Here is a 17,633-nt window from a genome sequence, read left to right on the forward strand (position 1 = left end):
AAAGTTTATTCGACGATGTGAAAACGGAAAATAAATGTTTGGTCCTTAAGGACAAAAGTAGGCTGAACATTAAAATGCATGTTTATGCCTTTAAAGAGGCTCTGTCACCAGATTTTGCAACCCCTATCTGCTACTGCAGCAGATAGGCGCTGCAATGTAGATTACAGTAAAGTTTTTATTTTTAAAAAACGAGCATTTTTGGCCAAGTTATGACCATTTTTGTAGTTATGCAAATGAGGCTTGCAAAAGTCCAAGTGGGTGTGTTTAAAAGTAAAAGTCCAAGTGGGCGTGTATTATGTGCGTACATCGGGGCGTTTTTAATACTTTTACTAGCTGGGCGTTCTGATGAGAAGTATCATCCACTTCTCTTCAGAACGCCCAGCTTCTGGCAGTGCAGACACAGCCGTGTTCTCGAGAGATCACGCTGTGACGTCACTCACAGGTCCTGCATCGTGTCAGACGAGCGAGGACACATCGGCACCAGAGGCTACAGTTGATTCTGCAGCAGCATCAGCGTTTGCAGGTAAGTAGCTACATCGACTTACCTGCTAACGCCGATGCTGCTGCAGAATCAACTGAAGCCTCTGTTGCCGATGTGTCCGACACGATGCAGGACCTGTGAGTGACGTCACAGATCTGCACTGCCAGAAGCTGATACTTCTCGTCAGAGCGCCCAGCTAGTAAAAGTATTAAAAACGCCCCGATGTACGCACATAATACACGCCCACTTGGACTTTTACTTTTAAACACGCCCACTTGGACTTTTGCAAGCCTCATTTGCATAACTACAAAAATGGTCATAACTTGGCCAAAAATGCTCGTTTTTTAAAAATAAAAACGTCACTGTAATCTACATTGCAGCGCCTATCTGCTGCAATAGCAGATAGGGGTTGCAAAATCTGGTGACAGAGCCTCTTTAACTTAATAATAAAACAGTATGCAGTGAGCTCCTAAGCTCCCCCTGGAGTGAGCGTTATTATCTATGTCTAGCCTGGGTATTTAGAGTTCAGTATCAGAAAATCTTAAAGGTATATTAACCCTTTCTCATTGTTAATATGCCTATTTACTTTGGGAAAAAGTATTTAAAAATGGCACCCGCTCAGAAGCAGGGCGGGTGCTATAGCCTGCTGGTCTCTGCTGTGTTACACAGCAGGGACCCAGCGGCAATGCTTGCGATCAGAAACAGCTCTGATTGCAAGCATTTAACCCCTCAGATGCCGGTGGTCACATCTGAGATCGTGGGAGCGGGTGTACTCCTATAGCAGCTGGGAGCCTTATGAAGGCTCCCAGCCCTGCGATAGGAAGATTGCCATTGAGACCTGCCTGTGGCAGGTCTCAATAGCAATGCACTAATTTTGCCCCCCCTTAGGGGGGCTAAATAAAATGTAAAAGAAAATGTCAAAAAGTTTTTAAAAAAATATCAAAATTCAAATCACCCCCTTTCCCTAGATCACATATAAAAAGAAATAAACAAAAAGAAACATTAGGTATTCCCGCGTGCAAAAATGGCTGAACTATAAAAATATAAAATATTTATCTAATACGGTGAACGTTGTAGCAGGAAAAATGGCTGAATCACAGTCGTTGTAGCAGGAAAAATGGCTGAATCACAGTTTTTTTCAAATTCAACCCTCACAAAAATTTTTTTTAAAAGTGATCAATATGCCAGACATTCCCCCAAATGGTATTAATAAAAACGACATCTTTCCACATACAAAAAGACGTCTTGCACAGCTCTGCACAAAGAAGTATTAAAAACTTATGGGGGTCACAATATGATGATGCAAAAATGTTTTGTTACTAAAACTTAACAAAAACTATATAAATTTGGTATCACCGTGATCATACAGAATAAGAAGCAATGTGTCACTTCCACCATACAGTGAACACCGTAAAAACAGAAACCCATAAAAAAATGGCGTAACTGCTGTTTTTTTCCAATTCCACCCCATTCTGAATTTTTTTACAGCTTCCCAGTACATTGTACATAATATTAAATAGTACCATTAGAAAGTACAACTTGTTCCCTAAAAATTAAGCCCGCATATGGCTGTGTCAAAAAAACAAATAAAAGAGTTATGACTTTTTAAAGGCGGGGAGGAAGAAACAAAAGCATAAAAACGAAAATTAGTCCGGTCCTGATGGGGTTGTCCAGGCTGCGGGCTGTTTTTTTGTATACTGACGACCTATGCAGTAGATAGGTCTTCAGTATATGATCAGTGAGGGTCCGACACCTAGACCCCAAACTAATCAGAGCGTTCCGGTTGCCCCCGTGCGCCGGAATCTATACAGAGCTGGTGCCGGAAGCTGATGGCTCCAACCACGGTATAGCGGCCATGCTGCTGTACTGCAGCTCTGCTCCTATTCAAGTGAATAGGAGCAGAGCTGCAGTAACCCAGCACGGCCGCTATACAGTGTACGGAGCCTGTGGATAATTCATCAGTGCGAAAAACAGCCCCGAGCCTGGACAACCCCTTTAACCGTTCAGGACCAGGCTATTTTGAGCCTTCAAGATAAGACAATGTTTAGCCATTATTAGCACGCGTTAGTAAAACAGCTATAACTCTTTTATTTGTTGGGCGACCAACGTAATTTTTGCAACTTTTTTTCATAAACAATGCAGGTGTCTTTTCTTATAATTTTTATACACAGAATTTTAGCTTTTTCTGAAGTTTTCGGCTTATGGTTTAAAGAATAAAATGTAAAAAAAAAAATGTACGTTTTTGCTCCTCTTTTTTCTGGTAATAATAAGGTATTACCCTAAAATAGAATTTGTATTTGTGACCATTATTGTCTCCTGTACATATTTACATATTACATGTACATTTTAGGGTGATTGGGCAAAGTCTAGCGTTACAAAAAAGATTTGTGGTAGTAGCATTTTTTTGTGGGGGTATTTTATGTGTATTTTTTGTTTAATTCATGTTTGCTTTTTTTACTTTTGTTTTTTATTATTACGGTCTGTCTCTCAAAGACTTTATTATTTCATTTAATTTTAATTTTACACTATACTTTTTCACTGTAACTGGCGCTGCACAGCAGCCCCAATTACAGGGTAATCAGCCCAGTTATTGTATCTATTGTCATTGAAGTGGATGTGTTGGGTCCAGTTAGACTAAGCAGACCCCCACTAACGGCATCCTGGCAAACATATGACCAGTCACATGATCACCGGGACCAATTGAGGCAGCAGCGCTGTGTATGTGAAATCAGAGAACACAGAAGTGGTTAAAACAGTTTCTGTGTTCTCTCCAGGTTACCAACATTCAGCTGACAGATCACTTGGGCAGCCAGGAAAAGCCTGTGCCATAGTTATACTATGGCGCAGGCTTTAACGACCAGAACCTGTTAAGAAAATAAAATCAGCATATCCCCGAATTTTTAACCTAAAAATTAGATTGTGCTAAAAGATAGATATTCACTTTAGAGCCTATTTACATGTAGCATTTATCATTACATTTCAAACAATTCAGAGTATTCATAATGATAATTATCCAATTATCCATAATGCACAAAGCAATCAACAATAATAGTATAATTTATTGTTGCAGAAAATTGATTGTTCATTCATAGATACTATTAATATCACTAGTACGTTTAACATTAAAATTTTAATATGTAAATGGCTGTATTAATGAAATAGTTCCTATAATATGTGGTAGTTATAGTTCTGTAAACATCTATTTAAAGAGCTGAACAACTTTGGGAGTTGGTTATGAGTCATATTTTTTTACATTGCTGATTAGTCATAACTTATGACTAATCAGCAATGTAAAAAAATTGCATAGTTTCAAGCTGGCCATAGATGTGAAATTTAAACAAACCATCAAATAAGCATCAGAATGGTCAATAAATACTTTTGCCCAATAGCATTTAAAACATTAGACATACACAAAACACTCCAGTAGGGAGAAACGACAGAAAAACATCTCTTTATTAACATCATACGGCCATCATCTTGCCCTGAAACGTTTGAATATTAGTGTCTGTACAGAGGAAGGACAAGCTCTCTTGGTGCCCAAGGCATGGTTTTTAGAATGCCTCCTCCCGCTTAGACCTCATGCACACGACCGTGATTTTCTTGTCTGTATGCTATCCACAATTTTGAGGATAGCACATGAACCCATTCATTTATATGGCCCCATGCACATGACCGTCATGTTCACGGATCCGAGTGGGGGCCGCGAATCCATGCCGCAAAAACTCAGGACATATTATTTTACTGACCGTATTTGCGGCTCAGACTCGCCCATCATGCATTTTATTTGCGGATCCGTGAATACTGATGACACAAGAATGCACTACGGACGTTTTTTTGCGGATATGTGGACCGCAACAGATCAGAGGTTTTGAGGACCAAAAAAACACTATGATTCATAAAGTTGCCCCAAAGGGAAGCACTCATTGTACCCCAGGACCTACAGCATTATCAGCAGCTCAGACACAGTATCCTAATGGTTGTATAAAGACATTAAAAAGGCACAGCATTTTATTTATTTTTTAATTCTGAAATTGCGCTCCCACCTTAAAGAGGCTGTGTCACCAGATTATAAGTGTCCTATTTCCTACATAATCTGATCGGCGCTGGAATGTAGATAACAGCAGTGGTTTTTATTTTGAAAAACGATCATTTTTTAGCAAGTTATGAGCAATTTTAGATTTAGTTTCTTAATGCCCAACTGGGCGTGTTTTTGCTTTTGACCAAGTGGGTGTTGTAAAGAAGTTTATGAGGCTGACCAATCAGTGACCAATCAGTGTCCTGCACTTCTCATTGTTCCAGCCCAGCTTCTTTCACTGCACAATCACACTGTGCTGTGGATCATGCTGGGCTGGAACAATGAGAAGTGTATAGCGCTCTTCCCTCTGAACAAGATTATCTAGGGCTTGGCCCCACCGCAGTTTGATGAACCCAGTCCGTCTCTCACTCATGATTCACCCCACCTCCAGTCACAGCCACTGCCAGCCTTAATCGCACTGCGAAAATGGCTCTAACAGAATCTAACTTCGCCTCTCCTCTGTCATGGCGCTGCACTAACTATCAACTGTCCTTGCCCTCCACCTCCGTTTCACCTTCCTGCTCTCCTCCCCCTAGCTACCAGTACGATGCTCTATTGGACACCATGGCAGCTATTTCACCAATGATAACAAGGAGCACGGACACAAGGCGGAGGAAAGGACAGTCTGGGCCAAACAAACATGGGGGAACAACAGATGTAGACAGACAACACAAGGAAAACGGGGAAATGGGGACCAAGGAAGATGCTCACTTTCACCACACCAGTTCCCGAAAGGGTACAGACAAGTCACAAAGTTATATGACAGAGGTCACTCAGGTGTAAAATACTGATGAATATCCACTCACACACCTATCATCCACGAGGGGGGTGTCTGCTTAGGAGCAGGAAGCAGACAAGCCACAACTTGCCGGATGCGGTCTTGTGATGTTGGGGGAGAATTGATTGTCAGTACTTTGTGTGGTGTACTTAGAAGGCATTGGGCTGCCCAACTGTCTGTGTGGGAAAAATTATTTGCCCTATATTAAAAAAAAACTGTAATTGTACATTTTTTATTGTGACAACATGAGCACACACATATAAATTGCATGGCAAACAATATAAGCTCTTTTCTGTAGCTGAAACCTTTCGACAATTTCTACCTAAAGTTAAATCATTGAGGTTTATTTCAGACCATGTCTGTTGTGTATATTCAGGGGATCATCTCTTGATATACAAGGCAATGTGCCCATAGAATTTAGTAGCTAAACGCATGCCTAAAGAGTCTTTTTTTGGCATACATTTGCACCGTATATGTCAGGATTCCGCAGCCGCAACTATATTGAAAATCGCAGTCAATTAAGCTTCTCACTACAATGGTGTACAAAAAAAATGTATAATGGCAGTCAATGGCTGAGGCATACAGTTGCATATTTATTGGTATACATTTAGTTGGATCATTTAAAACTGTCCTGCCGACAGTAATGCCCAAACATGATGTGAACCTAGCCTTATTGCTGCTACATATTTGGCTTTTGTAAGGTTCTGTTCACACTAGCATTCAAAGCCTCTGTTGAGGATTTTGTCTGGGTTTTTAAGGCAAGAACAGTGCAGCATGAAGAACTATTGCCGTCATTAGTCAATGAGGTCCGTCAGTGACAGTTTTGATCCAGCAAAAAACAGAACCGTCATAGCATTGTAGCTTCCACCTATAAATTAAAGCCATGATGCTAGTATGAACAGAGCACTGGACTTTTGCATTTCCTTAAAAGTAATTGTCATCAGTAGATTACCTAATGTTTAAATCAAGTTTTCAGTTTTTATTTATATATATAAATTAACATTAGATGAAGGACACAGTTCCCCCCTCCTATCCCTTCCAGCACAATGACCACTGCACAGGTCACAGAGCATGCCTAGAAATCTCTCCCATAGAACTCAATGGGTCTGCCGTGTTCACAGGTTCCTATGGTGCATGTGGCTGCTGTAAAGCATATCTCTAAAGGCTGTTAATAGCAGCTCAGGCAAGATGGCTGCCCCCATAATCATGTACAGAACATAGAATAAAAAAATCTAAAATCAAAAATGTAAAACAGATTAGAAAAAACATTATGTTTTACTATCTGGTTTTAATTAGGAAGAAGTAACTGAAGAAGGAACTGAAAATCAGCTCCGAATGGAGTTGTTTCTGCAGCAGGTGCATGGATTTCTGCAAGATTCATTCAGATGAATGAAACTGATATTCATTCAAAGAAAATTTCTGCAACAAAATCTGCCGCATGTGACTGCAACCTTTGTGAGCCTTTATATATTTTACACATTTAAAAAAACAGTTTTAGTAAATGTCACTTTTCTTACTAGTATTGAACATTTTTGAATAGTAAATGCTTGCGAATTATAATCATGGCTAAATATCAATCATTACAAAGACAAAAGAGAAACACTTATTTACAGAAGAAACAAGTAAAATTGCGTATACATTACCAGGTAAAAATGCAGCCAGAAGCACTATTGTCTAATCTAATGACTAGTGTTTGGCTATATTGCCAGAATCTAATGATTCATTTGTATGGAGCTAAACAATACTATCGGCTTTGTAAGATAGTATTCAAAAGAGACAATAAATGAGAGGCAATCCTCCAGAAATGAGGCCCTATATCTTTGTAATCTATAGGGCTATAAGTCTGTATGTAAATTAGTGACTCCTGCATCATTATGTATTCCACTGGTTTGTACAATCTGATCAGATGATGAACTCAAAGCTATTGTTATCATCTGAGATTTATCACATGCTTCAGGGTGGCAGGATATGCTCATTAACCCGAGTAAAGGCGCCATGGAGGGAATTTAGGCTTGCAAAGGACTGTGGGCTTCAGTGTACTCACAAGTGATTTTTCCCGAGAAGGATTAGTCTTTTTCAAATTGCAATATGTGATTTTGGTAAATACCTATTTCCAATTATTGTTATGATTATGTACAGTACAAACTACGTATCTTGCCTGAAATTAATAATTATATCACCAGCCTGCCAATTTTGCAACTAACCAATACAAATATTACTAAAATTAGATTTTTTTAAAAGCACAAATAAATAAAATATAATAAAGGCAATTTTCCATATCTTTGCAATATAAGGATTGGTTCACATATATTTTTGTTTTAAATTTATTGTAATAATAACAAAAAAGCACCAAAAATAGCAACTGTTGTATGTCTTGTGTGACGTCTTTTCGCAATGCCCAGTACATTATAGTCTAAAATAAAGGTCAACAATAACAAACCATAATTTAACCCCTTAATGACCAGCCTATTTTGGACCTTAATGACCAAGCTATTTACGTTTTTCAATCGTCGCATTCCAAGAGCTATAACTCTTTTATTTTTGAGTCGACATAGCTGTATAAGGTCTTGTTTTTTGCGGGACAAGTTGTATTTTTTAATAGCACCATTTTGAGGTACATATTATTTATTGATTAACTTTTATTAACTTTTTTTGGAGGGGGAATAGAAAAAAATTGGAAATTTTGCCACTCTTTTTTGCGTCCTAAATCTACGCCGTTTACCGTGTGGTATAAATAACACAATAACTTTATTCAGCGGGTTGTTACGATTGCAATGATACCAAATTTGTATCGTTTTTGTATGTTTTACTACTTTTACACAGTAAAAACGCTTTTTTTTCAAAGTTATTTGTTTTTGTGTCTCCATATTTGAAGAGCCGTAACGTTTTTATTTTTTCGCCGATGCGGTTGTATGAGGGCTTTTTTTTTGCGGGAAGACTTGTAGGTTTAATTGGTACCATTTTGGAGTAGATGCATCTTTTTGATCACTTTTTAATCACATTTTTTTAAAGTCAGGATTCACAGAAAACAGCAATTTTTCTGCCGTTTTTTATTTAATTTTTTTACGCCGTTCACCGTGCGGGTTAAGTAATGTAATAGCTTTATAGTGGGGGTCGTTACGGACGCGGCAATACCAAATATGTGTAACTTTTTTACTTTATTTTGGTTTTTTAATAGTAAAGCAGTTTGTAAGGGGAAAAAGTGGGTTTTTCATTTTTTTTTCACATTTTTTTTTTATTAACTTTGTTAAACTTTTTTTTTTACTTTTTTACTAGTCCTACTAGGGGACTTTAATATGCGATTCTGCGATCGCTATTATAATACACTGCAATACTTTTGTATTGCAGTGTATTATGCCTGTCCGTTTAAAACGGACAGGCATCTGCTAGGTCATGGCTCCGGCATGATCTAGCAGGCATTCATTACAGGCAGACCTGGGGGCCTTTATTAGGCCCCCGGCTGCCATTAGAGACACAGACACTCGGCGATCGTATCGCCGGGTGTCGGTGGGAGAGAGAGGGAGCTCCCTCCCTCTCTCCAAAACCACTCAGATGCGGTGCTAGCTATTGAGCACCGCATCTGAGGGGTTAAACAGGTGAGATCGATACTAATATCGATCTCACCCGGCAGAGCAGGGACGCTCCCAGCCCTCAGCTGCCTCTGGCAGCTGAGAGCAGGGAGATTTGACAGCTCCCTGCTCTGTTTACTTATTCCGATGCCGCAACGTAAAAAGTCTATGGCATCGGAATAAGGCCCGTTAGTGACCGACGTAAAAACACGATGGGCCGGTCACTAACGGGTTAATAGGTAAGCAGTATTTAAAAACATAACAGTGGCAGCTTCGCTTTTATTCTTCATTGCCCACATAATATAGATTTAAAAGGTAACTAAACATCTAACAAACCGCTGGCGTATCATAGTGAGATGTCAGAAGTTTTGATTGTTGGGGGTCCGTGCGCTGAGACCCCCACCAATTGTTAAATTGAAGCGGCAGCAGTGCTTGTGTGAGCGCTGTGCGGCTTCGTTTCTGTTCGGCTTTTTCCGGAAAGCTTATGTAGCGGACTACGGGCTCATAGACTTTCTATTGAGTCCGTACACCGCCACATTGATTTCCATAAAAAGCCGAACAGAAACTAAGCGGCTGAGTGCTCACACAAGCACTTCTGCCACTTCATTTTAGCGATTGGTGGGGGTCTCAGTGCTCGAACCCCCACCAATCAAAACTTCTGACATGTCACTATATGTCAGAAGTTTGTTGAACCTGTAGTTACCCCTTAAATTAAGTGCTAATTTAAATGATCCCCATAAAATAATGCAACTACCATTTTTACTACAGGAATACTAGGCGTCATACAGCTATGTCATCATAAAAATGAAAAAGTTATGACTGTTTGAATGAGAAACTCAACTAAAATAATATAATAAAACAAAGAAAAAGAAATTACAATTAGGGCTCATTCAGACGGGCGTGTATCACGTCTGTGTGACGGCTGTTAAAACAACGGCCGTCACAAAGACTCATGTATTTCATTGGGGCCGTTCACATGACCGTTGTTTCAACAGAGCGTGTGAATGCTTGTGAAAAAATAGGACATGTCCTATTTTATTGAGTGTCACCTTTAGTTTTTCACGTCCGAGGTTGCCGATGCTCATCTGATTGTAGCCTTACTCAGGCGACTGTAGATGTCTTTTGTTTTTTTTCTTTGAATATTTTCTATTTCTTTAACTGCTGAATAAGAGGGCTCCATGTGGTGTTATGATAGTATTATGCTCAGCGCTGAGTATCATTGCTGCACCCGAAGCTCCCACTACAATAGACTCAGGGCGGGTTCACACATGGCGGAATTCCACTTAAATTCCGCTGCGGACACTCCGCAGCGTTAATCCGCAGCGGAGCCGTTTCTCCATTGACTTTCACTTTAAATTAGCAGTGTTCGTTTACACGATGCGTACAATTCCGCTGCGGAGCATAGGCTGCGGAGCGGAATTTGGTGTCCGCAGCATGCTCTGTCTGTTGCGGAGCAGTGGCGGACTCATGGCGGAATTTCTCCATTGACTTCAATGGAGATTCAAAGTTCCGCAATGAAGTCCGCAGCTGTCATGCACATGTCATGTGTGCTGCGGATACGTCTTGCTTTTTTAACTTGACATTTCTTCATTCTGGCTGGACCTATGTATTTCTAGGTCTACAGCCAGACTGAGGAAGTCAATGGGGCTCCCGTAATGACGGGAGCGTTGCTAGGAGACGTCTGTAAATAGTCACTGTCCAGGGTGCTGAAAGAGTTAAGCGATCGGCAGTAACTGTTTCTGCACCCGGGACAGTGACTACCGATCCCAATATACATGTATCTGTAAAAAAAAATATAAGTTCATACTTACCGAGAACTCCCTGCGTCTGTCTCCAGTCCGGCCTCCCAGGATGACGTTTCAGTGTAAGTGACGGCTGCAGCCAATCACAGGCAAAGCACAGGCTGCAGCGGTCACATGGACTGGCGCGTCATCCAGGGAGGTCGGGCTGGATGCCGAAAGAGGGACGCGTCACCAAGACAACGGCCGGTAAGTATGAAAATCGTTTCCTTTCACTAGGGAAAGTGCTGTCCCTTCTCTCTATCCTGCACTGATAGGGAGAAGGGAAGCACTTTTCCCGCAGTCTGCAGCAGCTAGTCCGCATCAATGTACTGCACATTTTGTGCAGATCCGCTGCAGAATCTGCAACGCAGATTCTGTGCGGCATCGATGCGGACAGTTGCGGAGGAATTCCGCCATGTGTGGTCATGCCCTCATAGCTCCCAGATGTCCTGCTCATCTGCTGTGCCCGACCGACGAACATCTGTTCTCCTGGTACACTCTGCTCGTGGCCTCCTATGCTGCTGGCGCTCTTCTCCTAGCTCTCCAGCTGCTAAAGTGCGCCCTTTGCTAATGATTCCTTTATTAAAGAGCCAGCCTGTGCCTATACAGCAACATTTCCTAGATACAAGTACCTAATAATTGATCAATACTTAGTTTGTTTGTAGCTCATTTCCATGCTGGACTACGTTTTGGATTGCCGTTACCAACTCTTCCCGAACTTTAACAACGTTTTGTCTGCTGCCTGCCCTGACCTACTGTCCATCTCTCATCACGACCGAACTCTGCCTGCCTTGGCCTCACGCACGTCTTACCATGAGTGACCATTTGCTGCCTGCTTTGACTTCTGATAATGCCAACAGAGATAATCAGTTAATGCCAACAGAGACCTCTCTGGGGGTTGCGACCTGGGGATTCCTAGAAGCCACATCTCTGTACGGGGGTTAACGGGTGAATACCTTACGCTCCCCTCCCGGGTTTAGCTCATGCCAAATCCATTGGCAACACAGTGGCTTCATGCCACTTTCTGTTGGCCTTGTTTCACTCAGCTAAGCAAAGGTCTCCCCACTTCTGCTCCACCCCTCTAACAGTATGCAGTCCTTGACTTAAAGAGAGAGAGAGAGAAACAGCAGCAGCATACCCCTCTTCCCTGAATACTATTTACTGTATTACTTTAAACAAAACTTACAGTCAGAAAAGGGAACTATGGGCAGCTGGAAGATGAATAAGATGACACTTTAATTAATAAGATATATTCACATTTACTACTGAGTTTCATCCAAAAATATATAATGACAGACAAAGAAAACTTGTCATTATGAAAGACCTATTAAAATAAAGACATCACTATGATACCCTAATAGAATTATACTAGCGGGTACAATTATATCCACAAAACAGCCCTCAAATGTACCAAACATGAGTGATAAAAAGAAAGTACCTCCTGGTTCTGTAGTTACATTATGTAACGTGGGATCTTTCTGAGCCAATCATCTGCTCTGAAGAGGATTATGTGATGATGCAGTTTGTGACTCATGTTTTGGTTGAGTTGTGGAGTGTATTCCCCATAAATCTTTTCAGAGCTGCTGACTGCCACAGAAAGATCTTGTGTTCAACTGCTACACCATATAACGCCACAAAACCAGAAGTACTTTCTTTTCATCACCTCTGTTGGGCATTTTAGGGAGAATCTTAGCAAATAAAAAAACTCACCTCAAATCTGACTTATTAAGATGTTCTCCTTAAGGCCAAAACTGGCTTCATTATTAATGGATTTCTAAAAACAGTGCCATATCATCCTATTATTTTATGTTTTTCATTTTGCAAAAAAACAAAATCACATAGACCTAATGATTTGGGTCATAAAGCAGATTCAGTCAATAAAAGTGTTGTACAACAAAAATAATTAAGGAAAACAGGAAAGAAAGTATTTTGGTAGCGGAAATGATCATGGTCATCAGCAAACTCACAGACTGCCCATAGAGCCAGTTTGAATCCAAGCAACCTTATCCTGAAAGATATATTATGATGCTATGCCAGGACACCTTGAAAAGGGTTACCATGACCAAAATTATATTTATTACTGTGTCTGCCATGTCCCTATGCAAAGAAGTTTAAACCATAAAAAAGATTCTGTAGGTCATTTTCAAGGATAAAATTGTTTCATTCTATCACTAGATTGCAGAAACATCCCAATTTTCAGGACATGTGTTGTTGAAACAGTCACTTTAGCCATGGAGACTAAACTGTGAGAGTGGGTGAAATAAATGGACAGAAGGGAGATCTAATGTTTCTCATGGCACAATATGCATATTCTTCCTGAACAGAGATCAGCAAATCTGTGAAAATCTGATTTTTGGCATTTGACTGAATGGCGATTTTGCTAGTATGGAGCCATGTATGGATCATATTTCACTCTCTATTGTCTTCTAAGTGGCAAATGCAGCTCTGTGTTCCACTCATCTCAATTCATAGTATTTATGATATAGAAACGTATGTTTTGCTGTGGCAATTGCAGTCCAATAATGCGCTGCTTCTGTATGAGAACATCTTAATACACCTTGCTTGGGATAACTTGAACCTCTTGAAAGATTGGAACTGGAAAATTTTAAAAACATCTTGCCTACAGCTAGGCTGTGACACCATATAAGTTTCACCAGTGTTCGGACCACATCATACAGCAACGTTTCAACCCATTAAACATGTAGGGTCTTTCTTAAGGCCTGATTTACACGAGCGTGTGCGTTTTGCGCAGGCAAAAAACGCGGCGTTTTGCGTGCGCAAAAGGGACTTAACAGCTCCGTGTGTCATCAGTGTATGATGCGCGGCTGCGAGATTTTCTCGCAGCCGCCATCATTATGACACTCCGTTTGGATGTTTGTAAACAGAAAAGCACGTGGTGCTATTCTGTTTACATTCAGAGTTTGTCAGCTGTTGCGCGAATCACGCAGTTCGTACGGAAGTGCTTTCACGCACCCATTGATTTCAATGGGTGCGTGATGCGCGAACAGCGCACAAAGATAGGACATGTCGTGAGTTTTTTTCAGCGGACTCACGCTGAGCAAAACTCACGGACTGTCTGCATGCCCCCATAGACTTACATAGGTCCGTACGACATGCGTGAAAAGCACGCGCGTCGCACGCACGTATATCACGCTTGTGTAAACGAGGCCTAAGCCTGACCCTGCCTGTTTAATGGGTCGAAACGTTGCTGTCTTTTACCAGGACTTGTGCGGCTTCATTTGTTTTTTTCTTGGACCATATAATTTTCAACATTTTCAAAGCTGATGAAACACTTTTAACGCTCAAAGATGATTTCCACCCAAGACTTAAAATTGAACATACCTCAGTAATTCAGATGCTAAAGTTAATTAGTTATGTTCCATTTACTTGCAGGGATGATGCCAATTTTTGCAAATTGGCTATAAAAAGTCCTGCCACATTGGTTGTGACCTTTATTTAGCTTACCAGAATTAATGGTATGACTGTTCGATTGTTATTGATTGAATATGCTTCTAAAATAGCAGGTTTACCCTCTATTTCTGAAAAGCTAATTAAAGGTGACAACCAATGTGGTGGCACTTCCTGTTGTCACTTTTACATAAATGGCCACTACATAAAAATGGCAAACAAACATAGTTACGAGACTTTAGCTACTCCTCTTCTGATCTGCTGACAAGATCGAATAAATGGCTACATGAGCAGAATAAATCTTTTTTGCCTTCAGTGCTTGATTTCTGGGCCCAGGACTTGGACAACTGGTTCAACAGAAGAGGCTATTATATTAAAATTCAGACTATATATGTATTTACATCAGTTGAGTAACAGTCCTTTTACATGTGGTGATAAATGTTTTAAAAACGAGCGCTGATCGACGATATGGAGAGTTGTTAACAATCAAATGAAATGCATTTATATGTAACAAAAATGTCTTTCATAACTTCAATCACTTTTGAGATCTCTTGTCTTTCCTCCTGTTCGCTCTGCTAACAACTAGCAGTAGCCTGTTTACACGAGGAGATATAATGCCAACAAATGATCATTTTTATGGCATCATAAAAGAATCAATCAATGACAAATGAGCAATTTCTAGCTGATCGTGCAATCGCTGAACCTATTTACAGTGCATAATAATTGGGAACTTTTACTCTATATTGCAATACTTTACACGAAAAACATCCCATGTAATGCCCTTAAAGTGACCGTCCAATGCCAAGACAAAATTATAAATGTGATGGGATACATGGAGTTATATTACCTGGTGCCCTCCATTTGCACCTCTGTGCCATTGATCTGCCACTTTAGAGTCCCCTCTATATTGTTCTAAATTGGCCACAGCGCTTCGTGGACTGAGTCTAGGACACTCCCTTTGTTTCAAAGAAGAAAAGTTTTTCCTCAGTACATCCACAAAATATGGTATGAAAAAAGAGCTTTATTTAATGATCTTAAACAGTCCATAGAGGACACAAGTAAAGGGGTGTCACAGCTTACGCGTTTCGAACAGAAGTGTTTTTACTCATAGCATACTTAACAGATTCGATACATGTGTTTTAAAATCACAGTTAGCCAATCCTGACACTTACAATTAAAATCAGTTGTACACACCATTTTTTGAAAAGAAACAGTTTTCACATATGACAGAATCACACCATATATATACATGCGCATCCAGAAATCCTCAGTGAGCATAATTTAAAAAAATATATATACAAAGAATATTATATATTGTAATAGAATAAAGCAAAACAAACAAGATATGTCCTGAAAAATATCCTCAAATGGAGAATGTGTCAAAAAACACATTTCCCATAGAGTGTAAATTAATTATTGTGCATTCTTTGGTACTAAATTTACAAATCCAAGACATTCACATATTAAATAGAATCTTCAAGACAATGGATCTATTTTTCATTTGGAAATAAATGTTTCCAACAAAAAATATTATGAAATAGATAATAATTTGTACAAGAAAGATATAATAGATGACTTATTATGTGAATTTGGACACTGATTGTACGCAGACAAAACATAAATATGTTCTACAAAAATTTATCAGGTGATAAGAGTATTTTTGACTTAGAAATAAAGTTTAAAAACAAAAGATATTATAGAATAAGTCACCTAGAAAAAAAGTTTTCAACAGAAAACCTAAGAATATTGTATAGTTTCTAGAAGGCATGCATCGATTTGCTCGGTTTGAATTATTATGTTATGAAAGGGTACTATTAAAGATTAGACAATAGGAATGATAAAACAGGGTGGATAACCCTTTCAGAGACAAGCTTAATAGTTCATATAGGTATTGAAGAGCTCCTCTCCAATTTAACCCCTTGGGGTAACGGGTCTCCATTCAGAGAATACAATTAGCTTCCCTGTTAAAGAGGTGTCTCTTACAGTCTCCTCCCCTAACAGGTTTTCCCACTAGCTCAATACCATGAAACCTGAAAAAGTCAAGGGAACTACTGTGTTTATCAATAAAGTGGTTGGCAGCCCCAGACGTTTTTGAAGAATTTTTTGTAATATCTGATATATGTTCCGCTATACGTGTCTTTAGCTTTCAAGTTGTACATCCTATATCATTTAAGTTGCATGAAACACATGTAATCATATAGACCACATGGCGTGTGTCACAATTAATGAAAGAATCTATTTTTTGTGTTTTATTATTTGGTAAATTCAATTCTCTGATCTCCGTGCTATATTTACAAACATTACATCTGTTACTACCAAATTTGAAAAAACCCTTTCGGGATAACCATATTTTACTGGTGATATTGGATGAAAAGAGGCTTGGTGAAAGAATATCACCTAAACTTTTGCCTCTTTTAGCTACCTATTTACAGCCTTGTTTTATAATATGAGACAGAGTATTATCCTGGTTGAGCATTGGAATACACTTCTTTATAATGTTAATAATTTCCGTATAGTTAGAGCTATGGGCCGTGTAGAAAACTATGGGGGATATAACTGGGGAAATAATTTTTCCACTGTTTTCCGGAAGAGACCTTTGTGGTTTATTTTTAACGTAATTCCAGCCTTTTTACCACATCCACTTCTTATAACCTCTGTGTGAGAGTCTCCTTTCTACGTCTTTACATTGTGTAGTAAAAGACAAATCATCAGAGCAAATCGGTACCGATTTGATAGTGTGAATGGGGTGACAACTGGATGCGTGTAGAATGGTGTTGCCTGCCATATGTATGCCATATAAAAAAAAGTAGATACATTCCCTCCAATGTCCCCATTTAGAAGTAAATCCAAAAAGGGAGTTTAAAAGTTAGATATATTGAAGGTAAATTTAAAATTTAAGGTATTGACATTAATGAAATTCACAAACTGTTGTATGGATGCCACATCTCCACCCTACACCAGGAGCAGGTCATCGATGTAGCGTCCATACCACATGATGGCATCACCAAATGGATTGACTTCTGAGAAAAATAAATTTTCTTCACACTATGCCATGTATAGGTTGGCTAGGGAAGGTGAGAATTTTGAGCCCATAGGAGCACCTTCAATCTGAAAATAAAATGAGTTATCAAAGCTGAAAAAATTATGGCTTAAAAGATATTCCACTGACATTATAATAAACTCCTGTAATTCTGGTGTATAAGAACTATACTTGTTTAAATGGAATTTAACAGCATAGAGTGCCATGTCATGGGGAATACAAGTGTATAAACCCACAACATCGCATGTAAGCCAAGATAAAGTATTGGACCATGTGAAGGTTTGAAACTATTTCAAAACTTCTTTGCTATCTCTCAAAAAAGACCAAAACCTGGACTTCTTTGAACAAATGGTTGTAATAAATTATCTATCCATGCACTAAGTCTTTCATTCAAAAATCCTATACCCAATATGATTGGACGGAGCGGGCATGGAAAAACCTCTTTATGGACTTTCGGTAGTCCGTGAAATATAGGCATAATTGGCAAATCAGAAGTAAGAT

This window comes from Rhinoderma darwinii, chromosome 2 (genome assembly GCF_050947455.1).
Source record: "Rhinoderma darwinii isolate aRhiDar2 chromosome 2, aRhiDar2.hap1, whole genome shotgun sequence".
NCBI classification, from domain to species: Eukaryota; Metazoa; Chordata; class Amphibia; order Anura; family Rhinodermatidae; genus Rhinoderma; species Rhinoderma darwinii.